The sequence below is a fragment of the Amblyomma mixtum genome, unplaced genomic scaffold, assembly GCF_055824585.1.
Source record: "Amblyomma mixtum isolate Tamu unplaced genomic scaffold, ASM5582458v1 scaffold_23, whole genome shotgun sequence".
NCBI lineage: Eukaryota > Metazoa > Arthropoda > Arachnida > Ixodida > Ixodidae > Amblyomma > Amblyomma mixtum.
In genome coordinates this window covers 264,928-285,536 of record NW_028317720.1, presented here as the reverse complement: position 1 = coordinate 285,536, position 20,609 = coordinate 264,928, and the positions used below count along the sequence as shown (strand labels likewise).

General features: G+C 48.5%; 1 protein-coding gene across 17 annotated transcripts in view; it reads left to right on the top strand.

The window, feature by feature from the left end:
* Positions 1-20,609, top strand: part of LOC149324560 (uncharacterized) — a 109,856-nt gene that overhangs the window by 35,630 nt on the left and 53,617 nt on the right. For 16 of the 17 annotated variants that reach the window (XM_089565334.1, XM_089565333.1, XM_089565332.1 and 13 more), the window contains 4 exons: positions 1,019-1,170; positions 2,709-2,810; positions 12,236-12,405; positions 14,832-15,028. The gene's annotated coding sequence lies outside the window, so the exon portion shown is untranslated. The remainder of the gene's footprint in view (positions 1-1,018; positions 1,171-2,708; positions 2,811-12,235; positions 12,406-14,831; positions 15,029-20,609) is intronic. The other variant, XM_089565318.1, reaches the window with a different exon arrangement.

Here is a 20,609-nt window from a genome sequence, read left to right as displayed (position 1 = left end):
ACTGAGTCAAGCTATGTTTGTGTAAAGTGGTGGCTTTTATGCCTAAAGACAGAAGGATGGGAAAATGCTGGACTCTCTGTCGGAAGCCTGGTTTGAGTCTCTGCACGCCCTTGCATAGTTACACGGTGCGCACGGCAGCCGAATCCAGGTCTTGTACATGGGCACTAGAGAGTGGTCGAGGTGGCACTTCCTACATAGCTTCCTGTTTAACCCTTCACAGTCAAGTTATGTCATTTTGCGACACATTTGTTCAACGCCGTGTACTCGCCACTATATGGAATTTGGATAGCGAGGTTCATGTCAACATGTTCTCAACATCGAGTGCTTTCTGGTCAAAGCTTAAGTACCATTGGGAGTATACTAGTTGTGAAAAAAAAAATGCGCCGCAAATTTGCGAATACAAGCCATAGTCCAGCAAATGCTCTGTAAATTGGGACGTCTGTTGGAGAAATATAACTTACTCTTTTCGGCTTCGAGCTGGTTGAATACCTTCGACTTGGCCTTTCATTAAGTTCAAACTAGTTGGCTTAAAAGGGTCATAAGCTAATTGCTCTTTAATTTTGACATTTTGCTTAATCTAATTTGGCGGCGCTAACAAAGTATAACGTGGAGGTACCGATTCTTTCATTGCTTGCTCTGTAAAGCAGGCATTAAAAGGCTAAAACGCGCGGAGCATACCAGGCCGACAAAATTTAGAACTAATATTAAGTGCTGAGGGCACTATTGAGAACATGACTAAAGAACATGTTCTAAAGTTCCCCATATTGGAATAAAACCAGGTAGAGTGTTCCTTTGTTCATTAACTTCTATAAATTTCATCTGAAGAGCATCATATCAAAACTTGATTTGGCTTTTCGGAGTGTGCTTTTCTGACTCAAAAAACGTTGTACCCTCACGGTTTACTTGATCGCACAATGCAAAACACGAGGCGCGAACGGAATGATGCGACGACTTCTACCCTCTTTGTCACAAACAGAAGTCAAGTCATTTGGACCCGATGTACTTTTTCTTGCCTCAGTCTTCCCCTTCCAGAATGGCCGGCCTCGCCACGATCGTCCATGGGAAATGCACTGGAAATCCACTGACTCGTCGGCAATACGCCTTTCGCTGCAGCAGCGACACGAGTCAGTGGAGACAACATCAGCGCCTTCGTATTACAGCAAGGGCCTGGTAAGCCTTTGCTGGCTATCCTTTTTTCCTGATTGATTGGCATGTCCTACAGGTTCGTCGCCGGGACGAACCGGATAGAAGAGCACTAAAGGGAGTACTCACTAACGTCACAGCGGCTGCCATTTTGTTGCCTGTGCAGAACTGCGAGAGGCTGTGGGCGTGTCTAATGAGATCGTCGCCTCTTTCACTGCTAAAACTATGTGCCCCAGAAAAAAATGGTTCACATGACGTCACGTGATTACCCCCTATACGTGATCGCATCAGTAGCGACTTTATACCAAGCACGCGTTTTTAACCCACACAGTGCGCAGCCTGCAAAGCAAACTCTGCGATTAATGCACTGCAAAATTTTGTGAACTCAACGCAGTAAAGCTGCCCTCACATTCGATCGATCACTTCTATTGGAATCTAGTGGAAACTTGTATGGTTTATTCTTAAAAATGCTTCAAAGTGCAGTAGAAGTGGTGTGCAATGATGCTGAAGTTTAATATATACGCAAAAATGCGTTCCTAACGACTTCTATTTCCCGATTATATATTGTGTAATTACTGAGTCGAATCCCCAGGATGGCGATTCGAAAACCCGATGAAAACAAGGCTGTTGAGAAAGTACTTCCTGTTTAAAATCTCGTCCCCCGTGTGCGTATCCACAAAATGCACTAGAGAGTGTTTTCTATGCCAAAAAAAGGGACAACAAACGAAAAGCAGCAACTCTAGCTGCAAACTGCAGATTTTAGCCTTCATGGTTGTTTTTTCTCCCGATAGGCGGGACGGAAGTGGCTCACGGTGCAGTTGAGGTATCCACCGACACTATGCGCCAGTTACTGTGCCTTTCCTTTTCTCAACACCAACAGAGAGTCTAACTAGATTATCAGACTATAAAATTTGCTTTGTCCTAGTGGGCCGAGGAGCACTGACCTCTCCCAGCAGTTTCAACATCATGAAGTAAGGATTGCTCTTAGATAGATCCACGATTATGACAATGCAGCTAATCCCCGAACGAATAAGACCTTCAGCATTTTGGTTGTTTTTTGAATTAGTGTACCACCCTTGCCTTCTTATGACTAGCCACGGATCAGCCGCCGGAGCTGACGGTGCGGCTGCCTTTCCGCACAAAACGTTTGCGTTTAGGTCCACACGAAGTGTCGAGATATTCTTGTTTTGTACAAGTCCTGTAAGTCGAGTGACTATTCAGGCAGATTGGAATGCATTTTTGCTAGACGTATCACCATGTTGCCTTAGCGAATGGCGGAGATTTTACTAGGGGTGATATTTAAACCTTTGAAGAGTGCTGAGAGTTCCAGCACGTTGCAGAACAACCGAGCATTGGAATAGTTCCACCGTGTGCCACTCCGAGGTGTTATCTGCCTTGAAAAGAAGGCAACAACCTGTTGGCAACCTTGTGAGTTAATTAGTTTAGTTATGACGTACCCTATGCAACTAAAAAATAACGTCGGAGAAGAGAGACTGCAGCTGTCCTCAATGTAGTTTTTTTTTTTCCATTCCATACATGGCTATGTGTATGCATGGTCTTTGCAGGAACCTGTTGGTTCTAATGATGGCGAACATGATTCGGGGTGAATTATGTCAACTTGTCTGCTCTGAGCTTGGCGACCTGTGAGCCCTCCCAGTCAGCTGCCGGTAAGTGAAAAAAAAATTGCATTCATGACAGAATAAGCTCAAAAGTTTTTTGAGTGCTAAAAGACAATCTGCTTGGTGTGCGCCCCGAATATGCGTCATCTTTTTATGTGCACTCTTTCTGGATAAAAATGCATGGTCAGCCTTTCCTGGATAAGAAACAAAGTCACAGAACCGTTTCCGCTGTGTACCACTAGATCAGCGACGGCCCCTTGCGCCGATTAATATAATACTGTGTACAGGTGCGTCTTCGAAGCGCAGGTCCAAGGCCGTTGATCAAAGACGCGTCACGGCGGCACACACCCAGGAGTCACACCGAAACCAGCACAGCACTTCATTCTCCTCTTCGTCCTTCCGCGTGAACGGCTGCCGGTCGTTCCCATTACAGTTACCTCCCCGGCGAAAAGAAGCCATCCTGGCGACTTACGGGGACGAAATAATTGTCGGATCGTAGTAGGGCTTAAGACGCTCGACGTGTACGCCCCCGGCGACGATGATCCGGGAGGTGTCAAGAAGCTCAACTATGTAATTCACGGGAGAAGTTTGTTGAAGAACGCGGTAAGGGCCGTGATAGCGGGAAAGCAGTTTCGTGGCGAGGCCGGGAGTGGAGGCAGGCACCCAGGAGTCACACCGAAACCAGCACAGCACTTCGTTCTCCTCTTCGTCCTTCCGCGTGAACGGCTGCCGGTCGTTCCCATTACAGTTACCTCCCCGGCGAAAAGAAGCCATCCTGGCGACTTACGGGGACGAAAGAATTGTCGGATCGTAGTAGGGCTTAAGACGCTCCACGTGTACGCCCCCGGCGACGATGATCCGGGAGGTGTCAAGGGGCTCAACTATGTAATTCACGGGAGAAGTTTGTTGAAGAACGCGGTAAGGGCCGTGATAGCGGGAAAGCAGGATAGGATAGCGGGAGGCCGGGAGTGGAGGCAGGCACCCAGAGCCAAAGGAGTGCGCCGGAGGGATATGACGCGGGAGGGTCCAAGGGGTCCCGACGGTGCTTCTGGTGCTGCTGGAGTTGTGTGGTGAAAGAGCGCGCAAGTTGTCGACTTTCTTCGGCATACATGTGGGCGTCGGAAAGGGATGTTGTCTCGGAAGAATCGGGGCGATAGGGAAGGATGGTGTCCATTGTGGAGGTAGGCTCGCGACCATATAAAAGGAAGAAAGGAGAGAATCCCGTCGTCTGCATAGCCGTATTATATGCGTAGGTTACGAAAGGAAGTACTTTATCCCAGTTGGAGTGGGCGGTATCAACGTACATGGCGAGCATGTCACTGAGAGTGCGGATGAACCGTTGAGTCATGCCGTTGGTTTGGGGGTGATAGGCGCTGGTGCAGCGATGAACGATTTTGCATTCCTTGAGCAGTGCCGCGACGACTTCCGATAGAAAAACACGGCCATGGCCACTGAGCAATTCCTTCGGGGCGCCGTGACGAAAAACAAGACGGTGTAGGATGAAAGAAGCAACATCCTGTGCGGTCGCAGATTGGAGAGGCGACGTTTCTACGTAGCGTGTTAGGTGGTCAACGGCCACGATGACCCAGCGGTTGTTAGCCGAACTGGTGGGAAGCGGACCGTAAAGTTCAATGCCGACGCGGTCAAAGGGGCGGGCAGGGCAGGGTAACGGCTGCAATGGGGCGGGGTTGTGGCGGGGAGGGTTCTTGCGACGTTGGCAGGCTGTACACGACCGAATGTACTGTCGTACGAAGCGGTACATACCGCGCCAATAATATCGCAGACGCAGGTGAGCATACGTCTTCAGTACACCGGCATGGCCGTATTGTGGGTATACGTGTAAGGAGGCGCAGATCGCAGCACGGAGGTGGCGAGGAATCACCGACAGCCACTTCCGCCCTTCGGACAGGTAGTTACGCCGGTATAAGAGGCCATCACGAACGGCAATATTGTGGGCTTGGCGACGAAGAGTACGGGATGAAAAAGGTGGCGAGGGATTAGAGAGGAAGGTGAGGAGTGAGTTGATCCAAGGATCCCGCAGTTGTTCGGAGAGCATATCAGGGACACCGAACGACGAGAAATCACAGGCACAGACTAGGGCAGAGGCGGAATCGCAAAGGAGTGGTGAACGGGAAAGTGCGACGGCGTCGGAGTGCTTGCGTCCAGAGCGATAAATGACATGAATATCAAATTCCTGCAGACGTAAAGCCCAGCGGGCAAGTCGGCCAGAGGGATCTTTGAGGGAGGACAGCCAGCAAAGAGCATGATGGTCGGTGACGACATAGAACGGCCGGCCGTAGACGTAAGGGCGGAACTTGGCAATCGCCCAAATGATGGCGAGACATTCTTTTTCTGTGACTGAATAGTTAGATTCCGCCTTGGTGAGGGTGCGGCTGGCGTAAGCGACAACATATTCTGGATACCCAGATTTCCGTTGGGCAAGAACTGCGCCCAACCCCACACCGCTGGCGTCAGTGTGAATTTCGGTCGGACAGTCGGGATCAAAATGCCGCAGTATTGGGGGGGAGACCGGGAGGCGACGTAAAGTGCCGAATGCGGCATCGCAGGCGGGTGACCAAGACGAGAGGTTTGGGCTGCCGGCAAGAAGCTGCGTTAAAGGTGCGATGATACAGGCGCAATTCCGGATGAAGCGGTGGAAGTAGGAACACAAGCCTATAAAACTGCGGAGTTCTTTTAAGGTGGTCGGTTTGGGAAAGTCAGCGACGGCGCGAAGTTTGGCAGGGTCAGGAAGAACACCATCTTTGGAGATGACATGACCTAATATCGTCAGCTTCGTGGCACCGAAGTTACATTTCTTTAGGTTCAGTTGTAGGCCGGCTGCAGTAAGGCACTTGAGAACACGCTGGAGGCGAAGTAAATGGGAAGACAAATCTTTGGAAAAAACGACAATGTCATCCAGATAGCACAGACACGTTTCCCATTTGAGCCCGCTGAGAATATTATCCATCATTCTCTCGAATGTGGCTGGGGCATTGCATAGCCCGAATGGCATGACATTGAATTCATACAGGCCGTCTGGTGTGACGAAGGCGGTTTTTGGCCGGTCAGCAGGAGCCATTGGGACTTGCCAGTATCCAGAGCGTAAGTCTAAGGACGAAAAATACTCCGCTCCCTGCAAGCAATCCAGTGCGTCGATTAGGGGTAGAGGGTAAACGTCCTTACAAGTAATCTGGTTGAGACGACGGTAGTCCACGCAGAACAGGATGGAGCCATCTTTTTTCGTCACCAAGACAACAGGAGAGGCCCAAGCGCTGTGAGAGGGCTGTATGATGCCGCGCTGTAGCATATCGTCGACATTGTCACGGATGACGCGGCGCTCTGTGCGCAAGACGCGGTACGGTCGCTGGCGCAGGAGGGCGTGCGTACCTGTGTCAATTTCGTGAGAGACGGCGAACGCACGGCCCAAAGAAGGTTGGGAAAGGTCAAAAGACGTGCTGAAGTGTTGGAGAAGTTTCAGTAGCTGGTCACGTTGAGCGGGTGGAAGGTCGGTAGCGATGGCGCGATGAAAGACGTCGGCGGGAAGGGGATCGGGCGTGGTCGCACAAATGTCCAGGAGAGGAACCTCGGGACATGCACGGTAATCGGAGAACTCGTAGGCAAGTGCAGGGTCCAGTTCTTCGATACGACCAAGGCATTCGCCGCGAAGGACAGAGGACGGGCAAGCAAAAGGGTTGGAGACATAAATGGCACAGTGACCACCGGCAATCGTGAGAACGGCGAAAGGAATCAGAAGGTTGTGACGGCGGGTAGCAGCAGTACTGGGCGCGAAGAGAACAGGGCTGCTGAAGGCAGAGTCAGGTAAGAGCGGGACAAGGACAGAAGAAAAGGGAGGTATGGTGGTGTCGGCGGCTACGAGAAGTTTAGCGGAGGGCACTGCATGGTGGGTTGACAGGAAGTCGCATCCTAGGATGATATCGTGAGAGCACGCACTCAGCACAACAAACTCGATGAGATATTCTACGTCGTTGATAGAAACTCGTACCGTGCAGGCTGCGATGAGGTGGATGCGCTGCGAGCTGGCCGTACGGAGCGAAAAGTCAGACAGGGGCGTCGTCACCTTGCGAATTTTGCGGCGATGAGAGTCACTAATCACAGACACGGCACCGCCCGTGTCAACGAGCGCGAGAACAGGGACACCTTCGACAAACGCCTGAACCACATTAGCGGGAGCAAACGGAGGACTTGGTGAGTTCGCAAAAGACGCAGTTCTTGCCTCCGGAACTGCGGCATTCAGTTTTCCTCTCGGAGAGGTTCCGGTCGCCGAAGCATTGGGGAAAATTGAACGGCGGCGAGGCGAAGGCGAGCGGCGAGTCGAGTACTGGGGGCGAGACATAGACGAGCCAGAAGAGCCATTGGGCAAGGTCGGCTCGTGATCGTATCCGTGATCGTAAGGGTGCTCAGCATCCCCATAGCGAGGCAAGCGCTGACGGCAGAGACGTGCGACGTGCCCTGGAAGCCCACAAGCGTAGCAGATGGGCCGATTACCGGCGGTGCGCCAAGGGTTCGTGGGATGTCGTCTTGGTCGAGGAAACGAGGCTGGCGGAAGTGGCATGGACGGGGCTGGAGCATAACAGGCAGGGCTGCTGCGATACGTGGGAGAGGCAAGAGAGCGCGGTGTCCGTCCGACGGCTTCCGCATAGGTGAGTGGTGCTGCGACAGGAGAACGCGGGGGGCTGGACGGCAGGACTGCAGCGACCTGCTCCTGAACAACACTGCGGATAGTCGGCGCAAGGGAGGGCGCTAGGTACGCAGTAGGGCAGACAGGGTCTGGAACGTGATGGAGAAGAGAGAGTTGGCGGGCGATTTCCTCGCGTATAAAATTTTTCACGCGCTCCATGAAGAGGGTTTGGTCCGAAGACGAGGGACCAAGGGCCAAGCCAGCAAGACTCTCGGGAGGTGCACCAGACTGCCGCGTAGAAGCACGTTGCTTGCGCAACTCGTCGAAGCTTTGGCACAGCTCGATGACGGCACTGACGGAGGTGGGGTTCTTCGCCAGGAGCATTTGGAAAACGTCATCGGCTATGCCTTTAAGAATGTTATTAACTTTGGCAGCCTCGGACATCGAAGGGTTCACGCGCTTACTTTAATCGACAATGTCTTCAATGTAGCCGGTGAATGTTTCGGTCGGTAGCTGTGCTCGAGCACGGAGACGTTGCTCGGCGCGGAGTTTCCGCACGGCAGGGCGGCCGAAAACGTCGGCGAAGCTTGTCTTGAATGATGACCAGGTGGGAAGGTCGGCTTCATGGTTACGAAACCATAAGTTGGCAACGTCTGTGAGATAGAAGAGCACGTTGCTCAGCTTGATGGAATCGTCCCACCGATTGTAAGTGCTGGCGCGCTCGTAGGACGCCAACCAGTCGTCGATGTCCTGGTCGTCCGTACCGCTAAATGGGGAAGGGTCGCACTGTCATTGGACCCCGGAACAGAGGACGGTGGTAGGGGTGGCCGGCGACGACTGCGTCGAAGTGTTTGGCATTGTTGGCGGGGCAAGTAGCGTTCCGCTCCTAAGTTCCAGGTTGAGCACCGGGACGGGGATCGAAGCACATCCACCAAGTGTACAGGTGCGTCTTCGAAGTGCAGGTCGGAGGCCGTTGATCAAAGACGCGTCACGGCGGCACACACCCAAGAGTCACACCGAAACCAGCACAGCACTTCGTTCTCCTCTTCGTCCTTCCGCGTGAACGGCTGCCGGTCGTTCCCATTACAACTGTTAATTCGTAATTATTTTTCTTATTTCAGACAGCGCATGCCGTCACTATGCTTTCATTCGTGACGTCACTCTGGTCAGACTACTCCACGCAGTGCTGTGCCATTGTGCGCTGACTGAACCTTGAAGTCACTGCATGCAGACAAGTCAGCGCATTGTTTTGCGGTGACGTCGTGAATGACGCCACTCCATAGCTGGTGCCGCAGAACCAGCAGAAGCACCGCTACTGTATCAGCTGCCACTGTAACAGACTGCAGATCCCTTACAAACCAAGCTGTTACTACCTGGGGACGTGGAGCGCGTACACTTCATCCATGGTTCTGAAGGTAGTAGGGTAGACCACCTGTGCAATCTAGATGAGATCGGCCTACATCGAAAAGTGTTCCGGAAGCGCTGAAACGTGTTTCTGCAGCAGTTGAAATGATGAGCGTTGCTGTAAAGGCAACGCCTTCATTCAATGCCAATGGATCATTTCAGCGCCGAACACACAGCTGTAGTAACCTTTAAACTAACATGTGTGCGACGGAGTTTCGTCTACACGCTATGCCTCCGGAAAGAAAAACACCCAGCACAAACATCTGGCGACGTGTCGAGGAATTTAACAAGACTGATAAACGCCTATTAAGTCTTTTAACCCTTGTTAACGCCTCTTGAATACTGTTAACAACAACTGCACCGCCTATTTCTTTTCGCCTTCTTTTCATACAGTATGGAGCGGCTACGTAAACGAAGCAAAAATTATGACCTCCTTTATTTGCAAACGCTAGTCAGACAGGGAAACTACTGCAGGAGAAACCCTCGCTTTCATTTGGCGCTGTCAGATTTTAAAAGCCACATATAGACTGTCCCCTAGCATTTCGGTGCAGAGAAGCGGTCAGTATTCAGGTTCAGTGAAACCGGTTTACCGGAAGTACATCTTCCTTCATTGATTCAAACAAGTTAGATGTTACGCCTTAAAACCGCCAAGTTAATATCGAACAGCTCTAAGTTTCAGTCGTCAGGAGACTGAGAGCAGCAGTAACTGCAGCCCCTTTGTCCTTCAGGTGATGTGCACCTGATTATTTGTCCGCGTTATGTCCATCTAGATTTGTATGCGGAACTGCGGCAATGTTTGCTTCACAAGTACAGTGTGTTCCTCCAGAGCCCGATCTCCACTGTTCACACCATCATTCAGCATATCCATAACACGCGTTAAATTTCTGTGGCACATGCGCGAAAACGGCTGGCAAAAAATGTTCACGGAAATGCCCTCAATCCGACACGAGCTGTCTTTGGGGGCGACCTTACGACGCCGCGGTCGACGACAAAGTTTACACCACTAGGACAATAGAATCAGTATGATTTCGTTCTGTCAGTTTTTCTTTTAAAAGAAAGCATTTAACTGTGTGGAATTTTACAGCTCAATATATGGTCATCAACTATGTGACTGTGGCTAAACAATCTTCACCTTGAGCGGATGTAATCCGTGCTAATTGTTTGCTTATGAAATAAGAAAGGCGGCCTGTGGTATGCTCCTCGAATGGCGATAATCTGGCCAGTGCTGTTGTCTGACATAACTCAAAGTTCCAAATCTATCTTACCAAAGATTGTCTGCGGGGAGATTGAGAGGCATACTGAGTCACTTTAGATGCTGTATACTGGTGATCCTGTAGCCTTAAGACGCTCCATTTTTTAACAGTGTAAAAGGAAAGTCTTCTATGGTTTCTACGCATGGGGAGACAGTAGTTTGCTCGGCGGTCTAACTTTCCTGGTTTGAGAAGATATAATGAAGTCACTCATGCGTGTACCCTTCCTGACAACACTGACATCCATAGGATGTCCCTGCGAAGTCTTGACAGGACATGCGGCCAAGAAATGCGCAGAAACTCCCGCGGACATCCCTTAGATATCCTTTTCTCCGCAGTTCATGTATTGAAGGGAGGTCTCTAAGAAATCCCGAGGATTTTAGCGGGCCTTGAAAAGGAGGAACACACCGGCTATGGTTCAAATATTTCACTGGGCGATTCTTATCGGCTAGAGGAATAAGTTTATGGGCCCACGTGAAGAATGTTCGCAAAGTCTGATTTACATGTTTTGAGATTTAGGCGTCATCAAACTACTGCTGCTTTCCACAATTATTTATTGACTTGCCCCAGTGGTGACATTTTCCTCGGGTAAAATCTACGCAGTATCATATGCTGTCATAGCGAACGTGTCTAAAAACCATCGTATGCAAAACGCAGATCAGGCTAAAGAATTGATACAACCCAGAGTCACGACACACGAACATATTGACCATACGCCTACAAAGCAAGATATACTCCAAATCTAAGACCTTCGCTTTGAAGCCAGTCTCGCTTCCCCGTTGAGAATTATTATTTCATTCATTTATCAATCTTTGATGACGCAAACAAGAAACTAAAATGTCTAGAACGCATTGAAGACAACTTTCAAACGTCCACTCTCCCAGCTTTGTCCCGAACATTCTGAAGACGTAATCAGACATGATTCAAGTAAATGTCTATAATATCACCAAAACGGGCTATCCAACGGTTCACATGTCCTGATATCTCCGCAGAAAGAATATGCACGCCAAGTTAGTGTACGTATTATCTCCGAAACGGTATATTCATCAGATAGCATATCGGGGCATCTAAAACAAGGGCTTGCAGTGCACCCGAACACGTATCACTGAAGTACCCAAAGTATATACGTCGATGATTTTGATATTTCTATGGTCTGTTGTTGTGAGTGGACAATTAAAACACTTAGAAATCAAGAACTGGATTAGTCCAATCGGATATAAGCGCACTGTGGGACTACATAGAAAAAAGAAAACCCAAAGCAGACAGGAACGGTCGTATGATAACTCACCCCGCTATTTGAGGGTAGATTTGGGTGTCAGAACTTAGAATGTGAAGTGTGCGGGAAATTAGAAAAAAATCAGACATCTTATACTCGAAGATGGCCATGCCCATCTGGACGTCGACGCAGGCACATGCTCTCCATGAGACCCTAGTGCTCAGAAACAACAAACTTCATTTGGATAAATGTGCGGTAGGAGCCAGCAAAAAGCGATTGGAAGATCGGTGGTTCAAAAAGCGAGTGGTAACATAAGGTTACATGCTGAAGCTGAAAAGTCGAGTTGAAGAAGAAATAGCGAATTTATAGATAACGTCACTTGTGACAGATTCCTCAAAGAAATATAAAAGGAAAGCACCCCATTTCAAAGAGGATGCTCCTATATTCCAACCATCCATCGAGCATATAGATGCGGTGACTGATGCCTAGTGCTACACCACTTTCTTTTCCTCCTCTCTTGTCTCCTAACATGCCTGGGCACGAAATTCTTAGCACGTTGGTAGCGATCCCACCTCGGAGCTGTGGGTTGTAATCCCACTGGCGGCATGTGATTGTCTTTTGTTTATAAGCAGTTTTCTTTAAGTGAGAAAATGGTTACAGCATTAATCTCCCTTTGACTAACACCACAAACAAAAAAGACACTCCAGTATGCTCCATGGTTTCAGTGACTGATGGTTTCCTTCATGAACGTCATAACGAGACCTCTTACGCCATTCTTTGACTGGTCAGCATCATGCAGAGGTCGTTTATCTTGAAAGTGTTGATATCCACTTTCATGTCGAATCTTTTTGCAGCAAATCAGAGTAGGCTCATGAGGGAGACGTCCGAACGCGTGCCGTTCAGTTCATGCGCAACTGTGGCCACAATGGCGAGACTGCGTTCATTATTGGTCTCTATCTCGCAGACCGGCTAGCGTCGCCTCGGTTCCGGAAGCAGGCAGCATTGCCACTGGTTCGTCGTCTCCAATGCCTGCGTCGCGTTTCAAACTGGCTGCTACGCTTCTAGCAGCATCACTGTCCTCATCACACTACAAAATATAGTTCAGTAGCGTGGCTTTGACACTACAAAAGCCAGGTGAGTGATTGCTGATCTATGAGATGGTCTTTGCATACTCGAGAACCAGTATGTACGGTGCGGACCCGTACATTTGAGTGCAGGAGCGAGCATTTCAGATATGAATGTTTAGACTCGTGTCCTATGGTACTTGAGGTTGCTTATCGGTAAATGTGGCTTTATTAGGCACGTTTGGCCACGTATAAAGCAGCATTTTTTTTCACTGGCTTTGCTGCCTAAGGTAACTCGGAGCCCACGCTTTCCTACGCCAGTTTTGAAGCACTGTGTGGAACAACAATTCTTCGCTCTATTATTCTGAGCATTCCTTTCAAATAGATCAATTAGTTCTGCAATTTTTGGCTTAAAGCGTCCGATTCGCTACCTGTATATACAGGTAGAAGCAAAACAACATGACACTGTCGTTCTACCCTAAGTATCGTTTTTTTTGTTGTAGTTGTTGTTGTTATGCTCGACGAACCCTGGATTTCATCACCCGGGAGGCAAGTTGGTTATAAAGATTTAAGCTGTGGTTCATAGCTCTCTTACGGTGCGATGACTGCAGTAATCACTGACGTCATGAATCCGTGCAAATCGTCAGGGAGCAACCACTTATTAGCATCTACCCAAGCGCAGTCATACTGCTATTGAGGAAAGTTATGCAGTTTCCACACAAATTACATAGTTGAAGAACATTTTGGTCCGAGGCCCGTGTTCTCAGGCCCAGAACAAATTTTCTTTAAAATGCTATGTACAGATTTTCATTGTAGTCGTATCTAGTCGATTCTAAAGAGAAATTGATGCCTGATTGCAAATTTTTTCCGCATTGGAGTAGTCCCCTAAATATTGCACTGCTATTTGAGCACACACACAGGACGCATTCTTTTTCTGTTTTTTCGCCACGTATGTCAAATGGCATGGTGCCTTAAAATTTAACAAGTGCCAAGGCAGGGCAGCTATAGAGTTCATGGAGCGAGTCTCTTATGCTCGTTCACAATAGTAATGAAATACGCCAATTGGATGGCAATTCTGCTTGTTCCATTCATGTGTTCGCTGCAAGAAAAAAAAATGAAAAGGGGTGCTTTCGGCTTCTGCCCAATTCATACCGAAAAATTTTTGACAAAAGCGTTATTCAGCGGGACTCCGTTTATGAACGCAATTTTTTATATAATGTAAGTCTTCACTATAACAATCAATATATTCATATATCACTATACGGCAGCCTTGCATTTTTTTTATTAATGTTTATTCTGCCCCGCCGCGGTGGCTCAGTGGTTACCACGCTCGGCTGCTCACCCGAAAGACGCGGGTTCGATCCCGGCCACTTTGGTCGAATTTCGATGAAGGCGAAATTCAAGAAGCCCATGTGCGGTGCGATTGTCAGTGCACGTCAAAAGATACATGGTGGTCGAAATTTCCGGACCCCTTCTCTACGGCATCCCTCATAGCCTGAGTAAGTTTGGTACCTTAAACCCTCTAACTCAAACCAATCACGAAATATCGTTACGCAGCTACCAGGTGGTTATTCCAGGACAACATTCTAAATGCTTTCACATTAAAAAGGAATATTCTCTAAGCTCTTCCTCAGGTAATCCCTCCAAACAAAATTTCAAATCTTCGATGTAAAATTTAAACTGAGTTTTTCAGTTTCCTTCGGTTTAAATTAAACACTTTTTTCCGGGAATATAACCAGCCAATGGCAAATACAGAGCTGCACTGAAAAAGTTCTATGTTGAAAGGCTGACTTTCTAGTACATTTTATTTTAATCCTCTGCAGCTAATGTTTTTCATTATGCCCTCCGCAGCGGCTAACGTAAACTGAAAGCCAACCAATAAACAATCAAGCACTTTTTAATAATGGTTGAATTTCGTTGAGTACATAGATATGCATTAAAGATTGTTGCATGGGTCCTACTCAATTTGAAATCCGACTACAGGGCGCCAAGCCCCGGTGCCCAACGACAAAAAGAAATTTTTAAGTGCAATTAAACTATCTCACTTAATTGAAATCTGCAGTGTTACAGAGGAAGCTGCATTTCAGGGCGGAGAAATAGGCTTTTCAGGGCGGAGGTAATAGCCATTTTGGCACAGTATTCCAGCCCCCGTGAAATATGGCTGGTGCTTTAGACGAAAAGGTTACAAACTGCACAAAACATCGCGACGTCTTTCCTATGCCATTATTTTTAGTGTATAAACTCCCCTTTTTTGATGACCTCCCTTCAGTAGTACAGTTCCATTTGCGTGGCTGGTTACCACGAGCAATAGCAAGCACAGGGCACATTCCACACATTGAATTGAAGGTTTACGCCATGGACGCGTGACGTTCAAGCATCCTGTACCTACTCACAGGCAGCTGCTTTTGAGGCATTGGGCAAGGACCAGAGCGCGGCAGTATTCCAAGAACAATTGATTATTCCCAATGCCATAAACACCCAACTATATTTCTGCAGATGCCTGGGCCAAATGTCAGAAGCATGTCCCCGCATGGAGCAGGCGGGGTCCGAAAGCGGAGACCGCCAGCAGCGGAAAGTCGGGGTCTGCCATCACGTTCGCGGTATGGCAGCAGGTTACGGCTTCATGACCTTGCCTGTTTGCAAGACCCCACGTGATGTCCGCCTTCGGGTGAACGTCCACCCCGAGACCCAAGGTACGCACGCGTGTCAACTTCTCGCTGAGGCAATGCGTAATTCCTCCCGCACGAGCAGTAACCCAGTAAATTGCGCGCATATTGACACGCATTATGTGGAAGGATTGGTTGTGCTGCCATAGCTTGTGGCACTGAATTCAATACCGCCCGCCGGCCTTGTCAGGATGGAGAGGAAATCGACTAGTGCGTACTAGGAAGGGTTCATGGCACATTTAAGAGCCCCAGGAAGTGACATGGCCCTGAGTATGACCAACTGCAGCGTCAATACTCTGTCCAGCTTGGGCAAATCGAGAGTTGTATAAAGTCCCTTTTCCAGAGGTCTTCCGAAGGCGAATATTACAGGCAAAAAGGCGCCACCCAGCAAACATACAAGCTATTGATGCGCTACCCGCAGCATATCTTGACATGGTGTTTTGTTATTGCTCGAAAGTAAATTTTCAGGCGTGTCCATATTTTCGTTTGTCGGAACATGGTGGTGGATATTCTGAATTAAATTGAACCTACACACTCACGAATATTTCTGTGTGTGGTTCTCCCAGGAATCTTTGGTGGTTTGGATGTGAAACTTGACCCTAATTCCTGTTCATGGCCGAGTATGACGTCCTCTCTCTGATGAGCGCTGCTATGCCGCTGCAGTAAAAAGACACATTTATTGCGGCAACAATAGCTTCAGGTAGCAACGAAAATACTCGCAATGACTCCAGGTCTTCCGACTCACCAGCAAGGTTGCGAGCGAATCCGACGCCCTCCCTTGTTAATGGTCTTAAAAACTAAGGAACATTCATCTCGGAAAAGGAAACTGAAGGGGACGGAGGAAGGACAGTCCCCACAACGTAGCAAAATGCTGGTTTAAGTATCCTACGATCTTTCTGAAGATTGGCTTTGCCAAATACGGGAATCATGTCACCACATCTAAGCAGCGCTGGCTTCTGCGGAGGCACCTAGCGACCGGCATGAAGTAGTTCGAGGCATATTAAATGAATTAGAAAATGAGCCTCTCCCGCAACACTACTGTATAGCGGTTGTAAACCAATCAATATAAATGAATTGGGCCCGCAAGCAATTGTAATTTTGCCACCCGAAGGTGGAAAGTAAGCAATGAGGGAAGGGGAACGGCTGCAATGAGGGAACGGCTGCAGCTGTGGCGGCGGGCCATACCAAGAAAGGACCGAACTCTACAAACAACAGATTACGTTTGTGAAAGACATTTTGAGCCCAGTTGTGTGTCCAAAACCTGGACGGCAGAGTACAATGGGCATGTGCTGCAAAGCGCACCACGACGTGCGTTGTTAGCAAAGGACGCGGTGCCCACGAAATTCCCTGACTGTCCTGCCTACCTTTCGAAGACTTCAAAAAGCAGAAAGCGACCCGCCGAAAGGCAACCGCTAGAACCGAAAAAACTGAAGAGCGCCGAACCTTGCGCAGAAGTCTCAGAAGAAGGTAGCATGCGCTCCTCCTCGATTACAGCTGAGGCGTACAACGTGACAGCGGTTGAAGAAGAATCTGATTCCAACTCACCAACAGCGGCGATATCAGTATTCGCAAGCTTGTTCGAAAACGCTCCACTCCATGCTCCACTCTCGTGCCTACTGTCTAAAGGCTGGGGTTTTCACCGACTCGAAATGGACGAAGTCAAAAGTGTTGTCTTTCTTCAACTAAAACGCTCCAGGAGATCTGCCAGCCAGTTGTCGTCGGATACCTCGCGTGCTGCATCGGCGGACGACGTAACGTCGGACACTAATGAAGCAACGTGCTCGTGGGGCGCCATCTGCCCTGCTGCTTCTCTGACGGCTGCCAAGCTCGTCGAAATTAATGACAAAATGGAGGTGAGAGTAGTGGTGATGGGCAAAGTCGTTTCCTTGGAGGATTTGAAATGTGCAAGCTCTGTGAGGTCTTTGGAGGACGTTAAAACTATTCTGGAGCAGGTAGACAAAGTAAGGCTTTGTACTGGAGGACCAAGCGCCAAAGAGTATCGTAAGGCTGAGCCGCAAAGTGCGTTTCTTGATTACGATAATAAATGGCGCCACAAGAAATGTCCACTAATCCTCAATGCTGCTGAATCGGTTTGCCAGAAGTGCTCCAGCCTCTCAGACACATTCCGAATTCGCCAGAAGAGGCTAATGGAGAAGCAACGCAAGTTGAAGCCTGGTGGTGCTCTTTTTTCTGCGAAAAACTTGCAAAACCGCGAAAAACTTGCAACGCTCAGGCGTGCGAACTATGCCCTCAAAAGATCCAAGAATCGCCTTTGTAACCGGCTGAAGATCCTCACTGCCGAGCTTAAGCAAGCTCGTGAGCGCCTGCAGACAATTTCTGGAGAAGACCTTGAAACGAAGCTTTCCGAAGCTGAGCTACCAGGAATACAGCTGACAGCAGTGAAAGAGTGTTTGGCAGCTGCTAAACTAGCAAATAAAAAGAGCAGGCGCTACACCGAAGACTGGCTTTTGCTGTGTCTGTTACTGCACATTCGAAGCCCATCGGCTTACTCCTTCCTTCGAGAAAATGATGTCCTACCGCTTCCTTGCGTCACCACAGTGCGAAAGTACTTAAGTTTGGTGAGGGTGAAGTGCGGATTTGACACGCGATTTTTTGCCGCATTTAAGAAAAAAATGGCAACCAAAGACGAGTTCCAGCGACATGGGATTTTGGTGTTCGATGAAATGCAAGTGAGAAAGGAGATGAGAGTACACTCAAAGTCAATGACTTATTGTGGATTCAGCGATTTTGGGGAGAGCTCGCCGACCAGTGATGACCTCGCCGACCATGGACTAGTCTTCACTTTTCGAGCATTTGGGGACCATTACTCACAGCCAGTTGCTGTCTTTGCGAGCAAGGGTCCTACAAAAGGGACGAAACTTGCACAGCTCATACTAAAAGCGATATGTCTCCTGGAGGAAGCAGGTGCGTTGGTCGATGGAATAGTGTGTGACGGAGCAGCTACTAATCGCCTAATGTGGAAAGAGTTTGGAGTGAGTGGGGCTCTTCGGCACACTAAACACTTCTTTACTCATCCTGTTGACAACAAACGCAGTGTTTTTGTTTTTTCCGATGTGCCTCACCTCCTCAAATGTGTGCGGAACCGCTTGCATCGACAAAAGGTTTTGGTTGTTAATGGTGAACGGGTGCACTGGGCGCACTATGACAGACTCTTTGTTGAAGATTCCAAGCAACCCGGTCTGGCACGTGTCTGTCCTAAAATAACATTTTCCCATATCAATCCAACGAACACTGAAAAAATGCGTGTCAAGCTGGCGACCCAGTTGTTCAGCCGTAGTGTAGCAAAAGGGCTGGAGTTTTATTCGAGGAGAGGCACGCAAGGATTGGAAAACGTGAAAGGAACGATGGAGTTTACCATGAAACTCAATGACCTCTTTGACGCCCTCAATCGAAACTGCCCGCAAGAAGGTATTACTGTAGGGAGCAAAGATCTGCGAGTTTTGGCTTCTTCATTGCATTGGCTAAACAGGTGGGAGCAAGATGTATTATCTGGAAAGATTTCCCGTGCAAATTGCCTCACCGAGCAGACCGCAGAGGGTCTGCGCGTGTCAGTTTTACCTGCACTGGAGCTGTCTCGGTATCTGCTTAAAGAATGTGGGTTCAGCTATGTCTTGACGGGCAAGTTTAACCAGGACGTGCTTGAACGTTTCTTCGGAATTATTCGCCAGGCAGGCGGCCAAAATGACCACCCCGCTATGCCCACTTTCCTGCAATTGTATAACATGCTCTCGGTGTACAGTTTGCTCAAGCCGCCAAAGTTTGGCAATTGCGAAGTGCAAAGCGCCAGTAATGCACATGCACTAAGACTGAATGATATTAAGCTTGCGTTCAAGGCTGACACCGAAGAAAAGACACAGCTTCAGCAACTGAAACAAAAGCTGGATGGCTTAGTCGACGCGGAAGCTGAGTGTGAAGACGTTTTTGATCATGTGTGTACAGAGCCAGAGGTTATTGACTGTATAATTTATTACCTCGCTGGTTTTATGTGCCGAAAACTTACGAAGAGTACAGCATGCTCAAAATGTAGAGAGTGCCTTATTGGAGAAGCTACTGCACAGTCTCTAAAAGAAAGTGCTCTAGTTCAGTGCAAAACTCGAGGTGGACTATTGCACCCGAGTAGAACCATCTTCCACCTTCTGCAAGCAGCCGAGGCTGAATTTCAGAAGAATACTTTTCATAGAAATGTCTATGAATTGACAGTAGAAAGCATGCTAGAAAGCTACCATTTTTCTTTTCCCTGTCCGGAACACAAAGAAGAAATTATGGCAGGCCTTCTGCATCACTATATAGCAATGCGAATGCGACAGGTCTGCAAGCAAAGAAAAGCTGATGCGAAAAACAAAACGCAGCAGCTGCGAAAGCTTGCTAAACTTGTTTAATGCGTGATTTTTTACTTATCTGTGTTTTTTGTGTGCCAGATCTTTTTTTGTGAACTAAACAGAAGATAGCATAATGTAGCCGGATCTCATGCAAACTTTTGATGCCAAATTTTACGCAAACCTGTAGAATGTGGCCTTTTTTGTGATTGCAGATATGTGTGTGAAATAAATGTTGATGTAGCATTGTGTTTTTTTTTTCAGAGCATGAACGCAATAATCGGCGCTCGAAAGCTACGCACAAATTCGCGCGTATAATAGCTGCAAGCGAAAACACGAGAAACTCGTTTCCGGACGCCAACTTCCAGACGTGTCGACAGTGTTTTGCATAATCAAGCGCAACACCGCTCGCATTATAGCTTAATATGAGGACAGACTATTAGGAACACTTTCAGACGTATCGCAGAGTAGGTGCTCTTACAGCCCGCATCAATTCGAAATTTCAGTGCGAGCGAGAGCGAACAGCTCTTATTTAGTGGCGTACGATTTTCACGACGAGCATTTAATACAAAGCGCCAGAAGGGGTTAGGTTTATTCCGACTAAGGCAGAATTGGCTCTGATAAAATAATGCAAGCAGCCAGCAGTGCGCGCGAATCCACGCAAGTCTACCCGCGCGTTTACGGGCGCTGCGCCGCTGCGCCGTCGAGGGCCCCTAGGGCCCCAAGTTTGGCGCGCCGCCTGCCGGAGTGCAGGCACACTACGAGCGGCGGCGCGCCGCGCCGGCGAGACTCGTTCGTACACCTAACCTATTCTAACACCATGTTCCAAACCATTCAGCTGGCATTACGGAGTGGCTAGCGTGCTCGTATCGCACTCCGGAGACCCTGGTTCGATTCCCCAACTCGACCAATTTCGTTCTCGGTTTTATTGATTTATGCGGTCTAACTAGAAAGGTTAATTAGGCTATTTCATATTTATATTATTGTATTTCTATCCATCGTGTTCTGTCATTAACCTGTCAATTTTTGGAACTGTCTAGGATGTTCGACACAACGTATATGAAACGAGCAACGTCTTACTGAGTGGGGAAGTGCGTGGTGGTGGAGGGAACGCGGATTCGTACTTATCTGTTTTTTTCAGCAGCGTCTCCTTCCGCGGACGCTGTTGTCGCTGCGGCGCGCGTCTTTCTTTTCTTTTCTTCTGACCTCTTCATTCTCCTCTATATTAATTAGGCTAATTGATTAATTAAGCAATTAACTAAACTCAGTCC